At 44.7% G+C, this 18,058-nt stretch overlaps 1 protein-coding gene across 14 annotated transcripts in view; it reads left to right on the top strand.

Moving 5' to 3' along the window:
- APBB2 (amyloid beta precursor protein binding family B member 2) overlaps positions 1 to 18,058 on the top strand; it is a 159,354-nt gene that overhangs the window by 29,287 nt on the left and 112,009 nt on the right. Inside the window, exon 1 of one of the 14 annotated variants that reach the window (XM_068680196.1) lies at positions 9,330 to 9,951. The exons of the other annotated variants lie outside the window; for them this stretch is intronic. The gene's annotated coding sequence lies outside the window, so the exon portion shown is untranslated. Of the gene's footprint in view, positions 1 to 9,329; positions 9,952 to 18,058 lie in introns of those variants that run through there. 14 annotated transcript variants of the gene reach the window in all.

The following is an 18,058-nucleotide window of genomic DNA, read 5'->3' as shown; positions in this document are numbered from 1 at the left end:
ATCAGGTAAGGGCCATTGCATGTATTCAGAATAGAAGTGCTGTAGAAATGCTGCGCTAACACTGTTTGCAAAGTATTTTCAATATTAGAAAACTTTTCTGTTACTGATTTTCATATCAGTTTGCTGTAGAGATTAGCAGTGATAAAAGAGACCAGAAAGGATGCTTTGTGCTCTTTTATAGAGTTGCAAAGCACTCAAGATTGTGTGGATTGTGAACGAGTCACTTACAGAGCTGGTTCTGTAGTTCCAGTGGGAAATGAGACCTGGTGACATGCAGAGAAGCTTAGAATTGCAGCCAGAAATTCAGGATATAAGAAGCCTGGAAGTGCCTGCTTTTTTGGGCACCTCTCAGACCCTCCCCTGCTCTCACAGCACTCGTTGTACAGCTCCAGAGGGGAAAAAGGGGGGAGCTGGATTTGGATTTGGGCTGCTTTGTGCTTTGCAAGTGGCATGGCACTCCTCAGGCTGGTCTGATCTCAGACATGCTGGCTTGTGACCCAGCATTGTTAGGAGAGGAGAGCTGCGCCAGGTTTTCCCCTTGCCCTGAGGAACACGTATGGTGCATGTCTCCTCTGGTGGGAACTGCTGTGTGCTCAGAAGTGCTGTGAGGAGATTTGCTGCAAGAGCAAATCCTGTCCATCTACCTGTGGCAGCGTGGTATTCTCATCACTTTTCATTGTTATCAAAGTAAATATGAAGGCGTTTTCTGAAAGCAGCCACTGATTTCAGCAGTCTTCATCTGCTTCCAGTCATCTGATATCATGTAAATCACTTTCATATTCCATTGATTTTTTTTTCTTTTTTTCCTAGGGCTGTCTGGCTGGTAGTAGGAACCTCCTTGTAGAAAGGCAGCTAAGCATGTAAGAATTTTAAATGAGTTTCCATCTGGTGTTGTTTTTGGCTTTGTAACAGGAATAAAAATGTTTTGCATTTTTACAAAGTGGAGGATTTTTTTTTACCCTCCTGATAATTAAAAATTGGATCTGAAAAGCAAAATGGAAATTTACTGATTTGCAGAGCTAGATAACTGAGCTGTGCCCTTACACCAGCACACAGCTGGGAGTCCAAAAAGCATCTGCACCATATGATGGATGGGCAAATGTGGCTTTTTTTTTTTTATATATATATAGAAAAATTGGAGCTGATACAGCTTCTTGCTGCTCTCTGAGCAGTGTGGAGGTATTCCTAAGATGCTGTGCTCTTGAAAGCTTCCTAATTAGTTTTACCAGTCATCTCTAATTAAAACAAATTACAGCTCTAGGTCTACATCAGGTTCAGGTGTTAGGTCGGATAATTCTGTGCAGTGCTTCTTTGGGTGTTGATGCTTCCATTGCTACTTAACACCCTGGCATAGGTTTGGAGAAAACCAGGCAGTAATTCTGGACTGGCAGAGTATTGATGCTTTCTGGAATTCCTTTTTTCTTTTTTTTTTTTTTTTCTTTTTGCAGCTTGTGCTCATCACCTTGCCCTAACAACTCTGTCTGGATGAAGTGGTTGGGACTTCTTGTCTGGGGAGAGCCGAGGCTTTTGCAGGGTGTTTGTTTGTTTTTTCCAGTTTTGCTGCATTTGTCCTGTGGTCCAGAAAAGCAGGCACCTTTCTAATGAGGGGGATGATATTGCATAAGGACAAATGGGAGATGATGACTAATTTTTCTACATTTGTTTTATAACTTGACACTGGGAAGGTTTAATATTGAGCAGGATTTCAGCAGGCTTCAAAATTCACTTTGGCTGTGCTTTGTCTGAATGCTTTTTCCATCGCTCTTCCTTCAAAACATTTTCTTCCCTTTCTGATCCTGTTTTACTGTTCCAGAGGCTTCAGGGTGCTTCAAAGGCTCAGGTAAGGCCAAAAACTGGCTCTTGTATTTATCCTGATGCCTGCACTGTGCTCTCCCCTTGAAGATTGTCAGCCCTGTAGGCATAAGTCACAGGGCTGAGATCCTTGCTTTTTGAGGGCAAACGGATCAGGGGGACATATTTTTTTTAATAGGATGCAATTGTTGTTGTTTTGAGTCCATCTTCTTGACATTCTGCAAGAGAGATAGTTCCACTTGCAATTTTACCCAACCTCTGTGATGAGAAAGAAGCTGATCTGAACTCCGCTGTGTTTTTTTAATTGATCTACAATTACACTTTTTTTTTTCTTGTGCTGCTCTCTAAAACAGCCAGCTCAGTAAATCTAGCAGCTATTACAGTAGTTGCCTAGTGGCTGCGTTTTCAAATGCTTGCAAAAAATAGTAGATGGTAGAATTGAGCTAAGCACTTCTTTCCTTAGATCTGTGCTAATATGGGGTTGCACTTCTTTTCCTCCACTAAGTCATCAAAATTGAAGGCAGTTCTCATTAAAGATTAACATGATAAAGAAAAGTTGAATTTGGATATAACGCTGCCAACTAATTACAGGCTAGCACTCGTGCACTAATATAAATCTTGCTTGAAATATGCTTAATTGCATTTGAAATAATTTCAACTATAAACTATTTTTTAATTTTTTTTACTTAAGGCCTGCACGTGGCGTTTGTTGGTCTGCGTGTAGCTAGTGGCTATTTTTCTTTCCCTCCTCACAATAAAGGAATTTAACATCTAATATTTAATACATTTACTATTTATTTTTCAGTTTCTTCTTCAGTTATCGAAGATCAAATGTTTCTGAGGTCAAGGGCTCTGCCTGTTTCTCTCTTCAAAGGAACTGAGATTTGCAAAACAGTGCAGAAGTGCTAAGCCAAAGGCTGGAGAACAAAGATGAACACTTTAAGTCCCCAGCTTCTGACTGAAATGAAAGGAGGGAGGTCAATGCAAGCTCTGCCTCCAAAACTCATGAGCTGTGACCATGAGAAACACAGAACTGACTTAACATGATGCTGAGGAATGGGGAGGTGGAGTTGTGCTGTCTTCAGAGAAACAATACCGTTTTTTTTCCTGTATTTGTTTCTTTTTTAATTATTATAAATTGGAGCCTTACGTGCAATCACTGAACTTTGCAGCCACTTGGTTGTAAGAAGCGCACGTGGTTGTGCAAGCCGTGCAGTTCTGAGCGCTGCAGAAATAAGGGCTTCCACTGAATTGCTTCAACTTTAATTACAAGGGAGGGAGGGTGAGTGTATATTGGTACAGAAGGCTCTCTGGGAAAGGAGTTCTCACAGAATTAAGAACATTCTTTTAGCCAAATACCTTTGTGTGGGAGGAAAACTAATGTTATAGCGAAGCTGGTAGGTTACTGCTGAAAGGGGCTATTCTTATTTTATTTATTTATTCTTATTTCCCTGTGCACATTGTGTGATGTGGCCCTGCCTCCTTGTTTCTGCCAGCGCTGGCACTTTTTTTTTTTGATTCAACACTAGGAACTAAATACACCATCAGTGTTTGTCCTACTCCCTCTTACCCCTTGGGGTTCTGGTGGCTTATTTCCCTGTGTAGGACCCTGTGCAATGAAATGAGTACAGGAGATCGTACATTTCTTTCACTGGGCACAGCTGCGTCAGGTTTGGGGTGCATTGGATTTTATTTTTTCAGAAATATCACGAGTTTCTTGGGATGCTGCAGGAGTGGTCTGTCAGGGCTCCTGAGAGCTGGAATTGAGCAAAGACATTGAAATGCAACGGATGCTCATCTCGTACACTTTGCAGTAGGTAAAAGGAAGCTTTTTGCCCTTGAATCCTTAGTGTCTTGCAGCGTATTGCTGCTGCTTGTGATCTGTGCTGCTGGCTGGCTGGTAGCCCTGCTGTGTTTCACGCCTGTGCCACTGGTGTGGATTCCCAGAGGTACCCAGAGCGGCTGGGTTTTCCTTCAGTGCCTCCTGCCTGCATCCCTGTCAGGAAGAGAAATCCGCTCTGTGCACCTAATCCCCTCCCCAGCAGCAAAGTGGCTATCGAGCCTTTTTCACTGGAGCTGTTTACTGTGTCAGAGGAAGACAAATACACGCTGATTACCACCACGCTGATTGCACGGAGCCATTCCCTCACTCACTGTAAATTGCAGCAGTTCTCTCCCACCACCACCAGCTCAAGGACCTTTGGTACCAGACTGGCCCTGAGTGTTGCAGACATCAAATATGTACTTGTTACTGCAGAAATCTGCCAGAAAAGAAAGTGTTGCAAAACGTGGATGGACTTTGAGAATCAAAGCTTCTTTAATGCAAGGGCCAGGCGTGTGTGTAAGCCTTTGTGCTGTGCAGTGCTGTGGCTGCTATCAGCTATAAATCAAGCACTGCATTTGGCAGCACTTCTGCAGCCAGCTCTCGCAGCTGTAAGACTTTTGTTCAACTGCAGCAGTGTTGTACAGGTTTTTCAGATGGTCAAAGTAAATGCATCTTCGTGGTTTTATTTAGTTCTTGCAGATGTTGTCCTGAAAGGCCCCGGTTATATCCTGTAGGACACTGCGCATCGCTTCCTGGAATTGCTGAGGGAAGGTTGTGATTCTTGACGTCTTAACAATTGATCAGGATTCAGCAATTTTTCCGGATCTAAAGCAAGAAGTTGAACTAACTTGCTGTTTGTTTGCCCACAGCTTGAGCATAACCCAGTAAGGATTTGAGGATCAAACTGCCCCATCCTCAGAGGTCTGGCTGCTGTGAATGGCTTCTGTTGATGGCAGTGCTCACACTAACAAGCTGGTGCAGCAGTTTCTTGAAACACGTGCCCTGTAAGGAAGGTGGAAGCTTCTTACACTCTTCAGTCATGGGCTGTGGTACGTGTTACTCCTCAGCATGCAGTTTTGCTCAGTCTCCAGTTTGCTGTTGTTACCAGTTGTTCCACCAAACAGCAGCTAAATGGGTCGCTCGAGAAGAGCTGCTCTTGTTGCAACCATTTATAGGGGCCTGGGTTTGCTGTGAGTAAAATTAATGGAAGCTTTGTGCTCCACTCAAATGGAGCCAAATTTATTACCTCCTAACTTTCCAAGGGATACGAGTAAAGCTGCACATAAATTACACACTAATTAGGACTTCATAATAAAACAAAACAATCTTTATATAGCTTTTTTTTTGGTATAAAATGCCTTACCTGAACCTGAAATGAAGGAAACCATAAGAACAAAAAATGCGTAGCTTATGTTTACTAATGATATCTACTTGTGTGTTATCTTTTATCAGTGGATCTGGAGATGTCACGCAGGCTTCCAGCAGCTTATCTCGTCCTGTAAGTTAGGGGTTAAGAGCACCAGAAGCTGTGCATTTCTAGGCAGCAAGTCGCATTACAGGGGGAGGTGACAGCAGGCGCTTGGCTCAGCTTCCCTGCCTTGTGGGCAGGTCTGGCTGAAGTCCTGAAGATGCTTCTGATCTTGCAGGGGTTTGGTGCGAGAGTTGTCAGTCTGAGGCTCCTCTGACTGCCTGCTGAGGCTTTCTTGCTTGTGAGCAGTAGGTGCCTTCGTTTTTCTGTGGCTTGTACCATGTCCCATTTGCTTAGTTATCACTTTGTTGTACGCTGTTGTTGTCCTCTGTGTGGAAAATTGTGGAGAGAACTCAATTCCATTTCTTATGCACAAGGCAAACCTAAATGGAGGGTCTTTAAGCAGTGTCAAAAAGAGTTATTTAAAGGATGTTAGGTGTTATCTCTTCCAGATTGTCTTATCACATCTGTCAAGAAGCCAAGGGTGCTATTTGTGGTGCTTGTGTGTTTTAGTAGGCAGCGTCTTGCCCATTTGACAGCAAGCATAGACAGTTTGTACAAGGCTACTCTCACTGTCAATAGTGAAAGAAAATCCTTGGTCTTCCAGTTCTGAGCTCTCACTTTGTGTTTGGCCTCAGTTATCATTTTTCATTGACCTAATATTTAAAGAAATCTCTTGAAGTGGTACTAGTTCAGCTGGATCCAAGAAGAAGTTTAGGTGCCTGTAAGTATCCAGCAGTTGCAGCTAACTAGTAGGAGCACAGCTGCATAGTTGTTATTTACCTCCCACTGTATTGAGAGCAGTTCAGCTTCAGGAAGGCTGAGGCTTGCAGGAATTACCATGTCCTCCCTTTATGTTTGGGGAGATTAAAGAAAATGTATTATTGCTGCTAAACTGCGTCTGTGAAGAAAACATGGAGCCTTTAGAAACAAATTTTAAGTGCAAAAGAAGAGTTTGATCTTTTCATGCTCTCAGGTGAAATAAATTCAATTGTTTTAAAACCTCTGTCGTAGCTCTCTGTCTTTTTTCCCGACTGTAACCATTGTTCCCCTGTTTCCCCACTGAAACCATGTTTCGTCTTCAACAGTTATTTGCAAAGGAGCTGCATTTGTTGTAAATACACAAAAGCAATAGAGTATCATAATTTTTTCTGGTGCCTCATATCTTCATCAGGAAGAGAGGGGCTTTTTCTGTGTTGGGATAGATGTCACAATCAGTTGTGTTTTGTGCAATTTGTTAATTTCCAAGTAACAGTTGTACCTTCTTAATGGAAAACCGTAGATGACAAAATTTCTAGTTGACATTTCAAACCAGACCTCATAGCTGGAGAGGAAACATGTCATGTTTGGAAAAAGCATGCCGATGCACTGCGTTTCTGAGCAGATGCCTCCTGTTTCAGTGTAGGTTAAACTCTCCAAGAACAAGCTTTGAAACAGGTTTTGTACTGAGATTTAGCCTTGTGTTTTACTTTATATCCATGGTTCTTGGAAGATGCAGCACAACATACAGTCTAGTCTGTGACTGTGGCAGCGAGCCCCTATGTCAGCAGTGCAGAATATCTATAATATCTATGGTAATTGGCAGCAGTGACAGAAAATAACAGAATTAGATGGCATGATTTTTAGTCCTCTGTGAATTCTAATTCTTATTTTCCCGTTGAATGACCTACAGTTTCTTGTGTTTTTTTCCCCTTTGTTTTTGACCCTAACAAAGTGATTAATACATGGGTTGCTGGTGGCTAGACTACCTACAGTATAAGAATACTTTGGCTTATAACTTGTTGAATGGCACTGGGGCTCAAAAAGGCTAGAAAACTGCAGCCTTGGCCAGTGAGAGTGCCTGGCGTCACGTCTGGCAAATGAGCTGGCTGGGAGTGAACTTCGGAGGAACTGCGGAGAACAGCCCAACTTGAAGAAAACCAGGAATGTCACTTTCTTTAAAAGGTATCCCTTCAGAAGTCTTCTAGACTATTGCAAAGTCAGCAATAATCTGCCCCCAAATTACTGAAGAAAGATGCTGTTTTGGGTCGTTCTTCACTGCTATCTTCTCTTGCTACCCTGGCAAGGCATGCTTTTGTCTGGGCACTTCATCCGCTACTGCGTGCAGAGATGGGAGTGCTGCTCTCTGCCTCACCTGCAACAGAGGTAACGTGCCAGATGACTCACTTCATATTTATTTCCTCTCCTGGGGCCTGTTTTATTTAAGCCATCAAAATAGAAATCTTAGCTTGGCTTACACAAAGCAGAGTCACTTCCTTTCCTAGCTGTCAGGATTCACAGAATTAGCCCAGTTACGTTTTTGGGGCATTACAAACCTGCTCGTGAAAAAGAAGGCAAGTGCTTGTGTGGTGTGTGTTGTTTTTTTTTGTTTTTGTTTTTTTTTTAACTGTTCTTTTCATTGTGGATTTCTTTCACAGAAGTGGGAAGAGAAGCTGCTGCTGCTTCTGCTTTTTGGTCTGTCTACTCTGCAAGTGCTTCTTCAGCCTGAGGCATGCTGCTGTGGCCAACCTACATTAGATGTGAGGTGGGCTGCTGTGTCCTCAGCTGAGGCTTAAGGTTTAATCGTAGAGCAGAGTGCTTGTCCTGGAGTAGTTATGGATTATTTTCTAACTGGAAATAGGCTCGATATTTTGTTTCTTTTAATATTCTATTTTGAAGTTAGAAGCAGAGGCAGAAGCAGGATTAATTAGAAGGATGGTCAGTAGCACCCCAGGGGGCAGGTGGCAGATGGCTCCTGGCAGGAACGTCCTGAGAACATGAAGGTGTTCTCTCAAACCAGGTTTTTAACCACACATCTATCTCGGTGTATTATATGTAGGGTGTGTTGTGGGGTTTTTATCTATTTAGTGCATTGACTTCTCTAAAGATTTGATAGCTGGTGTACACAGAATTGAAAAGAAATGTAACAAACCACTGGTGTTAGTGGTGGAAGCAACGGGCAGAACCCACTGGTTTCACTAGGCACAGATTTTGTCTGCTAATTGCTGCTGCAAAGAGGTTCCTCCTCTGGCTTGTACCAAAGCACTCTGTGCTGATTTGGGACCATGCTTAAATCAGTGTGATGGAAGATCCCTCTGCCAGTAATGCTTTTTAATTCCCTCAGGAAGGGATGCAGAACTCCCTGGTCTCTGTTATGTTTTTTAATCTTTGGCTGTCTTTGAACTGCAGTGTTGGTGCCTTCATCAACTTTATCACAGAATCACAGAATTTCTAGGTTGGAAGAGACCTCAAGATCATCGAGTCCAACCTCTAACCTAACACTAACAGTCCCCACTAAACCATATCCCTAAGCTCTACATCTAAACGTCTTTTGAAGACTTCCAGGGATGGTGACTCCACCACCTCCCTGGGCAGCCTGTTCCAGTGCCTAACAACCCTTTCAGTAAAGAAGTTCTTCCTAACATCTAACCTAAAACTCCCCTGGCGTAACTTTAGCCCATTCCCCCTCGTCCTGTCACCAGGCACATTATCTACATTTTGACTCTAATACTGTAGTGACTGTTGCATCAGCTATTCAACTTGCAGTAGCACTGTCACCTCTTTGCCAGGTAAGCATTTTTCTGACCAGGTATCCAGTGTACAGGGACTCCTGTGATGCTTCTCTAAGTGAAACCCCATTGCTGCCTGCTGCACTCCACCTCCTGCACCTGCTGAAGACCGCAGGACTTCTGGGCATTGCCCAGCTGATGCTTCTGACATAAGGTCTCTCTCTAACAAATGCTTCTTTGCAGCTTGTTACCACGGGCTATGCATGCTAGTTTCTTTTGGAGGGCTTTTGCTCTTTTGCTTAGGCAGATGTTGGGGTCACCCTTCCTGTGTGAGCAGGGCTGTCTGTGGCAGCTGCTGTGTCCTCCATCTGGACCTTCAGAGGACGAGGACCCGTTCTGCTGTGCTGAAGTTAGGTCAGGTTCCTCACTGCCTTTCTCTGAACGCTGTCTGGTATTTATTCGAGCCCCTCTGTGTGTTCCTGTGAGCTTCGGGGAAGGCTGCAGTGAGAATCCCCGCTGCAGTTCATTAAAGCACTAATGAATGATGGAAGCGCAGTTGGCCAGGATGTGAGTCAGGCGCGGTGGTGAGGTTACGTGTGTCATCTGAGTCACTGTGCTGATGCTGCTCTTGGCCTGTCCCCGGCGTTAGGTCTGACATCTTTCAGTAAGGTTTAAAGGCGTGGTGAAAGATTACGGGCACGGTTTCACATTGCTTCAGTCTGCTCCGAAGTCGGTGTTACGGCTGTTACCGACAGCAGCTGGTAAAGGCTGTCCCTGTTCTTCACGCTGCTACAGCACACCTGCTCCTTGTTCCTGGCGCCTCGTGGCCTCCTGTACAAGCTGAGTGGTTTGAGGACCCAGCTGAAAACTAACCCCTCAGAGAAGAGGAGAGCTTTTGGTCTTGCCCAACGTAGATCCAACCCATCATGGGAGCCCTGGAGCCAGCACAAGTCAGGAGGTTGACCCTTAAGAAACTATTGGATTCCTGCACTGCCTGCTCTGTCCCCACCAGAAACCATCACCACAGCCCAGCTCTGGACAAGGCATCGCTTTGAAATCTCCTGCCTGGAGCGGGGAGAGGGATTGCCAGCAAGAGGGGAAGAGCACAGGGGCGGGCAGGCTGGGAGTGGTGGTGCTTGGACTTGAAGCAGCCGCAGCCAGCATCCTTCTGGCGGTGTCACTGCGGTGAGACAGCTGAGCTGCTCCAAAGGCCAGCTGCTGCTGGGAGGGACAGGTGGCTTAAATCAGCGTGGATGTGAAACCCTACCATGGCGTGAAGCATTTGGCTTGGCTGGCTGTGGAACAGCAGCGTTCACTTCGTGCAGCTGAAGGTCTGTGAAACGATCCCTTAAGCTGAGGTGAGCACCGCATGGTCGTACTCAGAGTTCACGTTGCTGGGTCTGGCACTCTTTATTCCATTTAAATTCTGCCTACATGAAGTAGGCAGAATTATTCCAGCATATTTCCAGCTTTTATTTATGCATGTAGTAAGCTGAGCATCAACTTAAAAGCTATTCTAACTTCCCGTCTTTACTGACTGTAGGAGTAAGTTGATTTTTACATGAAGATTCAAAGTTGGTCGTCCTTGCAGGCATCTAAAATGTGTGTGCAGGTCCATGCACATATCTGTACGTACGTTTGTAGTCCTGCACACACACATCCTTGCTTTCAGAAGGAAGTCTTGGAGCCACTGGCTCTGTTGTAGGAATGCTGAGCACAGCCAGCTTCCTCGTTGGGTAAACTGCGAACAATGGGAGCTCTTCCTCCTGGCTGATGAGGGCTTCAGCTGAGGCTGCTCATTCTCATAGTGTTTCCTGGCAGCTTTAGGGTTTTTTTTTTTTTAAGTGTCTGGTACAGAGTTGTGATGTTTTGACTTACAGCCACCTCTGTTAAGTCTCGGTGCTGCTGTGGCCAGGGACTTTCTTCCTAAAGGTGTGATCCTGCACTTGTCTCCGAATCCACCAGAGTACCTCTTGGAGGTGCCACGACTGAGGGGAAAATACTCCTAAGCCAACAGGATTTCAAATCTGATTTGTCAGTTCTGGCAAGACCTCATGGAGATTCTGCGAAATCTGTCTGGGTTCTGTGAAATTAGTGGCTAAACTCCAGTTGTTTTACGGGAGCCTTCCTCAGACTTCTGCATTAGTACATCAGCTCAATTAGCTTTATATATTACATGCTTTTTTTTTTTCTTGTTGTAGAGCAGCTTCTTTTTAATTTTTTATTTCATAATACTTGGCATCTTTGTCACAGTTTAGCCTGAAGATCAATACACAGAAAGCTCCCTGTCAAAACCAGCATTGTTCTCGTGCTTCTGGTTGTTATTGGTACTCGTTTAATGAGTCTGGCCCCTCTGCCTCTGGTGTAGAGGTCACATTTTTGCAATATTGATTAACTTAACCGTTTTGAGTAAATTTTACAGCCCCTGGCTGCTGCTGACCCTAAATTCCTGCAGCACCTCCAAGCAAGATGCTGAACATAGTTCGCATTCCTGGTGCAGCACAAATGGGTGTGCTGTCAGTCGGTGGGTGCTAGGACACAGCACGGCAGTGTGCACCCAGGAAAATCCTTTATTTGGAAAAAAAAATAGTTGAATTTAATGTGGAGCACTACATTGGTAGGTGAGATCCTTCTTGCTGTGGTTATGAGTGATGCTCTTTGGTTTCATATGGGTTTGGATGGCTTTGCATGAATGGAAATCTTGAGGTGAGGGGGAATCGAGGCCTTATTAAAAACAAGGGGGTGGCAGGAGATTTTAATCCTTTCTGGCTACGAGAAGGGAGCAAGGGTGAAGGAACATGATCTGGGGGAATTTAATATTCTTTTTATTGTAGCTTCCTTCTGGAGCACGTGGTATTAGCTGCTGTCAGGTCTGTCCTGACATGGTATTTCCTCTGTTTTAATGAAAGTGGTTGTAGCAGCGTGCAGGGCATTTTAGAGACACAACAATATTGCAGCAATGTATTAATTCTGACGTTCCACTTTTTGGAATAGACCTGAAGTGTAACTACAACCATGTGGCAGTGTGTGTGTAATGTCCTGTGGGAAAACTTCCTTCCCCTTCAAGAGGAAGTTCATTTAGAGGCTTTTGCTGTAATGAAGACGTAGCCGCCTTGTGTCCGTGGGATTTTAGTTAAAAATACCCCACCATGCACCATTTGCTAATGAAATCTAGGTCTTGAGATCTTAGGAATGGAGAACCTGAAAAGAACCAAACTGAGCACACTTTGGGCATAGTATAAAGCTAATTAATCTGCAGCCTTACTGTTGTTAATTTGTTAAAGGCATTGGTAGTGCTTGTCTTCTGAAAGAGCTTCCGAAGTAAGCAATTTCATTCCTACTCTATTGAATAAATAAAAAGAATTTATTTATTTATTTATTTATTTTTAAGTCTGGTGCCTAGTTGGTATATCCTGACTTGTGAGCACATATTGTGTTTTTCATCCGTATCATACACCAGCAGCAGTCATTCCTGAGAAGTGTTAATTTTTGGTAACAAGGCAGAAGCACTGAATGCAGGCCTGCAGCACGTCGTTCTCTGAATATCATGCGTTGTCTTTCAAATGAATTAAGAAATGTGCTTGCGTGTTACACAATGGAACTTGGCTAAATTTAAGGGAATAAACGTCTGAAGCCTGTAGGATTAAGGAAAACTTTGTATAATTTATGGCAAAAGCTTCGTGAACGCTCTCCTCAAGTCAGAAGTAATCCTAAACTCAATGCCAAGTTGTTGTCTAAACAGGAAGCAAGCGCACGATGCACAAATAATGTCTCCATTAAGTACCAAATTTATTGTTGTCTTTCATTTACTCTTCAGGCAGTGGTTCTCGTGACTTTTTTGTAGCTGATGCTTTTGTATCTTTCGTCTTCCTAATTTCTCTTCTGTGGAAAGCGTATTTTTTCCTGGTGGTGCTACAGGAGTTGGTCAGCGTTTCTGCAGGAGAAACTGCCAGTGGCCTCCAGCTGGTGTATTTAAAAACAAACAAAACCTAAAAGTATAAACTAGTGAAGACGTTTTAGCGTCAGAGCAGATCCTATGATGCAATAAGATGATTGTTTTTTTTTTTGTAGGTGATCAAAAGGTTGACCTTTCTTTTCCTCAGGCTGTTGTTCCACTGATAGATCTCCCTGTCAGAGATAAGGAATTGAGCATGTACTTCAGAGCACTAGACCCGTGGCCTTAACTAAAAATAAATAAATAAATAAATCTAAATATATTTATCTTGGTCAGAATTGTGAAATCACAGCTGCTGTATTTTTTTTAATCTGCTTTACTTCCTGGAGAGATCAACCCTGGATGGTGAGTCAGCTCGCTAGCAAAAATGATTAATCGAGCAATAAGCTAAATAAGGACTTTCCTATTAAACACAAGCTATTCTGAGCAAGAAATATTCCCAGTACTCGCTGACCCTGTTTTGTTGGCTTTTGTTTTATTTTTCAAATTAAAATCGGTTGTTTTATTTGAGGTAATGGAGGTGGGACAGGTCTGGTAGTTAATTCTAACAGTGGTTCTGCCTTAATTCCACTGAGCACATGGATAAGTGATGCATCCCAAATCCTTCATAGCTTTGCAGAAGATCTTTTATGGTATAGAAAATATGTGATGTCTTCTCCCCATTCCTCCTGAACAGAAATGGCCAGGGCTTGTAAAGAGAAGAGAAGATCCCCTTTTGCAGCTGAACAGCTCCTTAGCAAGAAGTTCTGGACGTGCTGTCCTAGCACGCAGACTCGGTATGGTTTCTGTTAGCACACGCTGCAGAAGTTGCAGTTAAGGGTTCTGTATTGGCTGCTGGCTGGCTTTGAAGCCAAATTCAGGAGGGCTTGTAACAGCATCATTAACATTGATTATGACCAAAATGGGAGAGAGACCTGAGCCTTTTATTTTGCATTTTTTCAGTGCACTCATTCGAAGTGCGCAGTCTGAGAGTCTGCCTCAACTTTCTCAAGTCACCTCTTGGGCAGATATGCCTAGATAGATTTCTTGAATATATGAAAATAAATGTAAAAGAAACAGCATGAAATAATGCAGATGTGAGACAAAGCTCTTCTAATGGCATAATAAATGTGTGGAGTGAGTGGATGCCCAGGCTGATGTGAAAACAGCAAAGGCCAGCAGTACTGGCAGAGGGCCTGGCCAAGCAGGATGTGGAAAGGCAGAAAGTGGCAGAGGAGCCAGGCTGGCATTGCTAAGTGCCTCGTGGTGAAGCACATCTCTTGGGAAATGTGGACTGAGGAGTACCTGGTTGGGAAAAATGTTTCTGGCTCGTGGAGCTCCTGTGTTGAGCAGATGTAGTATTAAACATCACCTGATGAGAGGGTACTGTGCAGTCCTGCTTGTGTCTCCGGCTCTTCCCCAACAGCCCGTCCTGTTTTGCTGGGTTTGACCTGCGAATGGATGCGTGGAATGGGAAGGGGAGAGAAAATAATGAAAAAGCGTGGTGTGCCCTGAGGGGGGAAAGGATGGCTTAGGCTAAAATGCTGCCTCCGTGTCCCATGGGGATGATATGTGGTGGAGTGACTGCATCTCCTGCATTATTCATCGCCACTGGCTCCTGCTGTGCTGTGGGTGTTTATCACAGGAATAGCAGTGCTGTGGGTTGCTGCAGAAAAGGTGTGTGTGACCTGAATGCTCATCGCTCTCAGGTCTTTCTCTAAGTGACAGATAAGACCTGGTCTCCAGGCTGGTATGTCTGCTGAGAAGTTGAATCGTTTGGAAATGTTTTTCTCTCCAGCAGCTTCTGGACAAACATCTTTAGTTGCCTCTAACCTCGTGGTGTACCCTCTGTCCCATATATCGGCATGAATTCTCAGACTTTCAAGTCCTTCCTTAAAATTTGATGTCTCCATAAAAGTAAGTTGGCTTCTTAACGTGTAGCTGGAAAAATGCTCAGCTAAGTAAGTTGCACCCCATTGTGTGGAGTGTTAAGGGTAAGATCTCTGAGAGGAGTTGCAGGCTCCTTTGCTTTCAAATACTGAATAAGATTTCTTTCCACTTTTATTTTTTCCCCTTCTCTTCAGCTCCTCCAGCTTAAGCATTTTCAAAGCACACTCGTGTTGCTGCTTAAGTGTTAGCAGCAAATCAAACATGTGGCCTCTGTGAATTGTAAAGCGTGGGTCAGGAGGGATAAGAGAACAGAAAACACAACCTGATTGCCATCCACTGGGGGGAAAACAGGCTGCAGTGGTGCTGGGGCTGTGCCCTGCCAGTCACCGTGGAGCACTACACGCGTACCCTGTGGGGATCGTGCTGGGCTTCTTGGCATCGTAACCCGGGACTGCCAGCCTCAGCCCAGATGTCTGCTCAGACAGTTTCATAATAGCAGCCACTTGTCTCTTCTGTCTGGGCTCTGCTGCAGGCTGAGCAGCAGTCGTGGCTGAAGAAGCGCTGAAAGCTAGAGGAAAGGGACAGGCTTGGGGATGGAAAGTTGGGGGAGAAGGGTTCGTGCTGCCTGGGGGGATGCTGAGTGCTTTGCAAACCCGTCTCAGGGCACAGGAATTGTGTGCAGGACACTTCTGGGCTCTCCTTTGCACCTCCCTGGTGTGCAGGATTCCCTGGGTTTTGCCTGGAGGGTGAAGTCCCTGCTGTAGGGCAGGGAGCCAGCATGCTGCAGCCCCTCAGGCAGCATCGCCTTCACGTGGACAGAGCTGCAGTGCTGCCTGGAAAACAACTGGTGGTTTTATTTTAGAGGCATGAAGGAAGAGCACAAGGTAGGCAAGGAAGTTCTGGGTAAGAAGCTTAAAGTAAACATGGGAAGAAATATAAGGAGCAGCTCGTGTTGATGCTACAGCTGGAGTGAGCTGAGAGGCAGCTATTTGAGCAGCAGACTCGTCCTTTGCCCTGGGCAGGATGCGAAGCGCATCTGGCAGTTGCCAAAATGAGGATATAGTTTCAGTCCAGAGCAGCGTGAAAGGCAAGTTTGTTAGTTTGCCCTTTATTCCCCTTGTCCCTTTGTGCAAAACTCTAAAAAGGAAAAGCCAAAACCCCCTTCCAACTTCCACTTTAGATGTTTTTCATAGAAAGATTCACTCAAATGGAGGGGACAGAGCTGGGTATCAGTCACGAATATCAAGCCCTTCTCTTCTCCCTGTCCCTTCTGTGGTTGACATGCCTTGTGGGGAGGCAGGAGACCCATCCCCATGTTCAGTCCTGGCCCAGCAGGACCTGACCTCCCCCTCTGCCCTTTCCAGGAGCATGTCCTGGCCCTATGGCATGGCACGGGGGGCTGCTGGAGCCCTCCCTGCAGAGGAAGGGAGGGAGCTTGGCAATGGGCTGCTCATCTGGGTGGGTGAGAGCTGGCTTGCAGCCCTGGCACGTAATGTAGAGCTTATATTTCAAAAATCCTAATAATTCCTACAGGTAGGATTAGAAGGTCATTGCCCAGAATGTTTTTGTAACCAGGAAGGGGAAGGGTGGGGCCCCTCCTGCAAATAATGGATTACCAAATCTCTTCATTTTTGTTGCACTTCGCAGAGCTCATAATTAATGCAGCACCACACAAGTTTCACTTGTAGCCACTAATTGTGAAAGAAATGCTCCTGAATGCGCTGAGCTATGATGGGATAAGTGGAAGCCTTCCCTCCCACTACATCTTCCTGACCTTCAAAAACTTGGGAAGGTAAAATGCCATCTAAATGATGCTCTCTTACTTGCAGCCCTCTAGGGCACTCAGTGAATTAATGTATAAGATGCTCCCTTCTATGGATTTGGCAAAATCTGCTGTCAAAGAAGGTAAGATTTCTTTGCAGACAAAGGAAGGTAGATACTAAAAACGTCAGGAAAATCTTGAGGCAGTGACAGCAGCTTTCTCCCCTACCCCCTTCTTAATGACTCTTTTACCCTTCAGCGTGTCATCAGCATCCTTCACTCGTGTCAGACTGAAGCACAACTTGTTAATACAACTGGCACTTTCCTTGCTTTAAGAAAATCGTAATCTGTGTTTGCTTGTTGTTTTTTTTTTTTTTTTTTTTTTTTTTAACTATTTCCATGCTAAGGGCCCTAGAAACAGCAGAACAAAACTCAGCTCCTCCTTTTTTTCTTTTCGAGAACCTCCAGCAGTCTGTGTTTGTGGGGTGGTTGCAGGTGACTGACCGGCGGGCTCGTGGTCTGGAGTTAGGCACTGGTAATTGGCTTTCTGGAAGGAAAGAGAATAATCCATCCCTAAAATAGATGACCACGTTGTACTTTTTAAATATTGATGTTGTGCTGGACTCTTCCTACTGCAGTATTTTTAAACTGGGGGAAAGAGGTGGAAATTTTAAGAAGTGAGATCCTTCACTCCCTGTTTAAAAGACACCTAAGGCAGAGTTCCCAGTCCGACAACCCAGCTGCAACGTGTCTGTGTGTGCAGGGGGAAGGCTGGAGCACAATACCTGTTACAGGGTTCATAGTGATACAGTTCATTCATCACTATGAGATGCATACTGTACGTATGTAATATATATCTTCAATCTCCATACATAAATTCATGTGTGTTTCAATTCCATGCCACGCATGTGGCCTGCGGTGGGGCACGGGGGAGAGCTGCGGTGGTTCCTTGCTCACGAAGACCTGCTTAGCCTCAGGAAGGTGGCTTTGGTCTGATGCTGAAGGTCATGGGGAGTCTTCATCAGCTAGATGTTACTTCTACAGCTCTCTCAAAACAAAGTGAGGTTTGTGCTAGCATCTCAACAAGGGTGATAGCTCCCTGATCCCTTCCTTGCCAGCTGGTGTTTTCTGCTTGTTTTTTTTTTTGTTTGTTTGTTTTGTTTTGTTTTTATTTCTAATTCAGATGCTGTCATGTGCACAAGGCTGTGCTGCATTGTGGCACCTGTGAGGCTAGCTGAGGAGCCAACTACAGGTCTGTGTCCTGTGGAAATCCAGCAACATCTAATTCTGTTTCAAGTGTACGTAGCTGTCACTCCGTCTTTGCAGAGGAGGGAGATGGGGACTATTTGATTTTCTGCACTTGCACCTAGAGCTGCCTCAAGCAGCCAGTTGTTTATTTCACTAATTGAAACAGTGTGTGCCTCCTTTGTCCTTTGTGGGCGTTAAGCATCTGCTGATTCATTTCTGAAGGGTGCTCTCCGTGCTTGCGTGTTATCTGCCTTCCAATTTACCGCTTTTAATCAAGTCCTAAATTAATTATTCTCGTTCGTATAGGTTTGGGAGACAGCTTGCTGCACTGTTGGCTGTCTGAGGTTTTCTTTGAAACATTAAGTTATGTAAGTAGGAAGGAGGGAAAAAAACAAAACACAACAGGTCCTGTCTTCATCTCCCAGTCGTTGTTCTCCAATCTTCCAGTTTTCAAGGCAGGCAGCGTGGTGAGAATGTGGGTGGGGAGGTGGATGTGTTGTGCAGGAGGGCTGGGCTGGGCTGGGCTGGGCTGGGCGAGCGTCCTCAGCTGGGAAATAAAAAATGCTGGGGGTGCAGCAGCCCTGTGGCAGGAGCTGATGGCAGCGGCAGTGTCTCCTTGGATCTGAAGTTGT

This window comes from Anas acuta, chromosome 4 (genome assembly GCF_963932015.1).
Source record: "Anas acuta chromosome 4, bAnaAcu1.1, whole genome shotgun sequence".
NCBI lineage: Eukaryota > Metazoa > Chordata > Aves > Anseriformes > Anatidae > Anas > Anas acuta.
Note: the sequence above shows the minus strand (reverse complement) of the source record. Positions and strands in the feature narration are given on the sequence as shown.